This window comes from Schistocerca cancellata, chromosome 1 (genome assembly GCF_023864275.1).
Source record: "Schistocerca cancellata isolate TAMUIC-IGC-003103 chromosome 1, iqSchCanc2.1, whole genome shotgun sequence".
Lineage (NCBI taxonomy): Eukaryota > Metazoa > Arthropoda > Insecta > Orthoptera > Acrididae > Schistocerca > Schistocerca cancellata.
In genome coordinates, this window is record NC_064626.1 from 830007223 (window position 1) to 830012763 (window position 5541).

At 46.5% G+C, this 5541-nt stretch overlaps 1 non-coding gene across 1 annotated transcript; it reads left to right on the forward strand.

Moving 5' to 3' along the window:
- Positions 1-935: 935 nt before the first annotated feature.
- Positions 936-1010, forward strand: Trnat-ugu (transfer RNA threonine (anticodon UGU)). Its single transcript has one exon. It is a non-coding gene; the product is annotated as a tRNA-Thr (tRNA).
- The last annotated feature ends 4531 nt before the right edge of the window (positions 1011-5541 follow it).

The following is a 5541-nucleotide window of genomic DNA, read 5'->3' on the forward strand; positions in this document are numbered from 1 at the left end:
GCGAGTTGCGCGTCGATGGGAATGAAATGATGATTAGAACAACACAACACCCAGTCCCTGAGCGAGAAAATCTCCGACCCTGACGGGAATCGAACCCGGGCCCTTAGGAGTGAAATTCTGTCGCGCCGACCACTCAGCTACCCGGGGACGGATGGTTTATCAGGTAAATTACGTTTTGTGCTCCATCGGATAGATGGCCGTTAGCGTGTACGGCTTGAAACGTCTGAAAACAAACACTCTACAACAGTCATCGTAAGGGTCTAGGGCAGAAGAGAGTGTGTTTTCGTAGCATTGCCTGCGTGATCTTATCATCAAGGAAGGCACAATGGATCAACACAAGTATGCGACAGTTTGTTTTTCCTCATCAAAACGGCATCTGGCAGCAGGACAATGGAATGTGTCACACACCTCGCAGTGAACGTGCGTGGTTCGATGAGCACATGGATGAGTGTACCGTACTGCCCCGTCCAGCAGACTCCCCGGATTTAAACCCAATTGAGAATCTGTGGGATCATCTAGATCGGGCTGTTCGCGTCGGGGATCTTCAACCGATTGAACTAGCTGGCCATGGCTCCGGACTTGGCAGGCTCCACATCCCTGTCGGTAGCTTCCAGCACGTCTCGTAGCTGTCTGCGCTGCATAAGGTGGATATTCAGGCTTTTATATGAAGATGGTATCTGTTCTTTCGGACATGTCCGAAAGAACAGATACCATCTTCATATAGTTAAGGCTAACCGGCCATTGAACTTCTTCTTCTGTGCTGGATGCACACCCATTGCCCGAACTCTTACGGGACTCGGTAAGATTGTCTGCGGCGAGTAATGAGTGTACTGGGCAGGGGCACTACGAATGTAGTGTGTGGACATTAAGTTGGGAATGTGGGTCTCACGGGGAGCGTGCAAGGGATAAATCCCTGCAGTCGCACTGTTATCTGTGCCCTCGGTGGCTCAGATTGATAGAGCGTCTGCCCTGTAAGCAGGAGATCCCGAGTTCGAGTCCCGGTCGGGGCAGACATTTTCAACTGTTGATGTATATCAACGCCTGTCGACAGCTTAGGGTCTTGATTTACCATCATTTCCTACGGTCGCAGGTTCGAATCCTGCCTCGGGCATGGATGTGTATGATGTCCTTAGGTTAGTTAGGTTTAAGTAGTTCTACGTTGTAGGGGACCGATGACCTCAGATGTTAAGTCCCATAGTGGTCAGAACCATTTTTATCATTTTATTCAGGCTTTTGGTGGGTGCTCATATTAATATGAGTGGATGTGTATATTTGCTGAATTATGTAGCTCAACATTCTGCATTATTTCGTTAATTATAAGTGGACGGTACAATATCTACATTTAATGCCATGAAATCCCGGTTTGTCTAATAAAAATTTATTAGTTACTATCAAATGTCTTAGATAGGTTGGTTGTGGAAAGAGGGAGACTGACACTGCTCCTCGGGGTGCCCCCTGCTGCAGACGGTTCAGAGACCCGCAGTGCCGCAGCCGTCTAACGTAGGCAGGATGGGAGCGTCTTAGGACCGCAAGCGCAGTGCGCCGAGGCGTGATGGACTGCTCGGCGCCTCTGGCCAGACGAGACGGCGCTCGGGTTACAACTTGAGCGTGGCGTGGCGTGCTCTCCATTCATTGCCGGGCCGCACAAATCCAGTGCTGTCCGTCCCCACGGACCGTTCATCGTCGCTCGTCGCCTGTCCATCAACGTCCGCCGTACGCACGTGCACAAAAATTTAACCCAATAACGGGACGATATGCTCACATTCCTCTTTGCAGAATGGTGTATCTTCACTACTGAAATATATACTACCAGGAATAAAAATAGTACACCTGTTATGACGACGTCGGCTTTTATCCAATGACGGCATCTTCCACCTGAAGGATAGTGTAGGTAATAATAATTGTTTCAATGTTTTCTGCCAACAGGTAGAGTAGCGGCGTAGCTACAAAAGCACCATCTGTGTCTACCCTTTCATAGGGAGTACTCACAGCCAGAAGGCTTAGTGTTGTGCTGGCGTGTGAAGCAAGCAGGCATCCATGCCACAAAGGAGCACTTCAGAGTGGCGGGATGGTCCTTTCGGAGAAGTGCCACACAAGTTGGACGTGCTGCGTCAGTTGTGCAACGATGCTGGTATCAGTCGTCGCTTGAACATTCTCACACCCGTAGGCGATCATGCAGCACAGACGTCCGCCATAATCTTCGAGTCGCGCGGAGTGGCCGCGCGGTTAGAGGCACCATGTCACTGATTGCGCGGCCCCTCCCGCCGGAGGTTCGTGTCCTCCCTCGGGCATGGGTGTGTGTGTTGTTCTTACCATCAGTTTAAGTAGTGTGTAAGTCTAAGGACCGATGACCTCATCAGTTTGGTCCCATAGGAATTCACACACACTTGAACATTTGAACATAATCTTTGTATTGTAAGGACAGCAGTGACAGACAGATCGTTCAGTTACCACAGCACAATACGAGGCGCATTCCGAAAGTAAGGTCCGATCGGTCGCGAAATGGAAACCACAGTGAAAATCAAAAGTGTTTTATTTGCAATAGTTAACCACAGCTTCCAGCAACGTCTCTACACAGACGCCGCTCCGTCTGAGACATTTGATGTAGTGTTGTACCAAATTCCCAATACCCTCGTCATAGAAGGCAGCCGCCTGCACTTCTCGCCGATTCTCTACGCTGATCTGCAATTCGTTGTCTGCGCCAAAACGTTGACTTCATAGCCAGCGGTTCATGTCAGCAGAAATGAAATCAAACCCTTCCCATCGAAAACGCTGCAGGGGCGTCCTCACTGCCCCTGCAGAGTGCGACCAAAAACTGTCATGAAGAAGGAAATGCATTACATTACATCTACATCCATACTCCGCAAGCCACCTGACGGTGTGTGGCGGAGGGTACTTTGAGTATCTCTATAGGTTCTCCCTTCTATTCCCGTCTCGTACTGTTCGTGGAAAGAAAGATTGTCGGTATGCCTCTGTGTGGGCTCTAATCTCTCTGATTTTATTCTCATGGTCTCTTCGCGAGACATACGTAGGAGGGAGCAATATACTGTGTAAGGTGTCAGGCAAATCCAACACCTTCCATGAAAACCCTGACATGATAAGCAAATCCAATAGTATGTCACATAGCTCCGAATAAATCGTGACATTAACTTAACCAAACTAATACGAGTAACGAGTGAGCAAATGGAATACCACAGACTAACACAAGAATGCCTAAATGCATGTCATACCTTCCCACCGTGAGACAGACGCAGTTCCGAGGGGAGAAACGAGAACAGAAGCCGAGAGCAGAACCGTGTTAAGCTAGAAGGTCCTACGATAAGGGACGGACACCCGCGTCGCCAGCAAACTGCCAGGACCACCCCCCAGCCCATGTTAAAAGATAGAGTCCTCCAGAAGAACAGTATAGATCTTACGATAACACTAAAAGGGCCACACCAGCTGCAAGTTTTAGCGTGAGACTTTTCCGCGTCTCTGTTACGTTGCAAGCTTTAAAAACATTGCCCCACCACAAAAACTGTAACGTTTCTCATTGGATAGACAGAATTTTTGTAGGTGGAGCTTAAGGTTAACATTGAGACCCTGATTGGTCAGATGAAAACACAGCCAGATAGTTTTTTTTAAACCAACTTCGGTAAATTGTAGTAAGTAGAAGTTAGGAGAGAGTTGCTTCCGAGACGGCGAGCTGTATGGAGCTGCGCCGGCCGCCGCCCCCTGACGAACACCGACAAGGTAATGAACGCACGTGACGCCGCATTTTTGAGCGCATAAGGCTTCACTCAGAACTGCAGAAGTCTCATCTGTTACATCCCCTTTTTACGTAATACTAGTGTCGATCGTCAATTGAAGCTCATGGTATTCACATTTGCGACATAAGTTAAAATCTGAAACGCAATGATTTTTCTGTTATATAATTATTGAGAAGCCACATCAGCCACTGTAATTTACGACAAGTTAGATAAGTAATTAAAGATAATTGAGGGTCACTGTAGACCATTTTGATAGTTTTCTCTTTTATGAAACTTAATTTAAACCTAGATTATAGATGTGATATGGCATAGGTCATCCTTCGATCCATTGTAGAACTTGGAAACCCACTCAGGGAATATTCGTTCACATTTTTGTTGAACGCAGTTGGTTTTTATCATCCTGTATTAAAATATTTCCTTTTATCAATAGTGCAATTTATAAACAATGATGTTTTGTGAGTAGAATAAAATTTCCAATGGTAAACTTAACTGCTTTTTCGACGTTATTTTACCAGCTAACTAAGAATAGGAAAGCCTTGAACCCCTTCCACTAAATTTAGTTAGTATTTACAAGGAGTGCAGTGGAGCTGACGCTGAAATCATTAAGTATTTGGTTATATCATCGCTAGTCTCACTGAACTCTACATGTCATGTGTGGTCTGCCGTCTCCTTACCAGCAACAGGTCCCAGGTTCAAACTAGTCAATTCCCTAAAAAAACACGCTCAGAGCGTCGTTGCGCGAAAGTGGTAGGGAGACACGGCTTAGAACAGACAGACACCACGCAGAATGTTAGAACTACTTGACTCCTCGGTGAAGGTATGTTCTAGAAACTTCAGCAAAAGCCCGTGCCGAGCTACTGAGCGCCTCTCCTGCAGAGTCTTCCACTGGAGTTTATCTATCATCTCCGTAACGCTTTCGCGATTACGAAATGATCCTGTAACGAAGCGCGCTGCTCTCCGTTGGATCTTCTCTATCTCTTCTTTCAACCCTATCTGGTACGGGTCCCACACTGGTGAGCAATATTCAAGCAGTGGGCGAACAAGTGTACTGTAACCTATTTCCTTTGTTTTCGGATTGCATTTCCTTAGGATTCTTCCAATGAATCTCAGTCTGGCATCTGCTTTACCGACGATCAACTTTATATGATCATTCCATTTTAAATCACTTCTAATGCCTACTCCCAGATAATGTATGGAATTAACTGCTTCCAGTTGCTGAAATGCTAAATGATAAAGGATCTTTCTATGTATTCGCAGCACATTACACTTGTCTACATTGAGATTCAATTGCCATTCCCTGCACCATGCGTTAATTCGTTGCAGATCCTCCTGCATTTCAGTACAATTTTCCATTGTTACAACCTCTCGATATACTACAGCATCATCCGCAAAAAGCCTCAGTGAACTTCCGATGTTATCCACAAGGTCATTTATGTATATTGTGAATAGAAACGGTCCTACGACACTCCTCTGCGGCACACCTGAAATCACTCTTACTTCGGAAGACTTCTCTCCATTGAGAATGACATGCTGCGTTTTGTTATCTAGGAACTCTTCAATCCAATCACACACTTGGCCTGATAGTACATACGCTCTTACTTTGTTCATTAAACGACTGTGGGGAACTGTATCGAACGCCTTGCGGAAGTCCAGAAACACGGCATCTACCTGGGAACCCATGTCAATGGCCCTCTGACTCTCGTGGACGAATAGCGCGAGCTGGCTGTCACACAATTGTCTTTTTCGAAACCCATGCTGATTCCTACAGAGTAGAGATTTCTAGTCTCCAGAA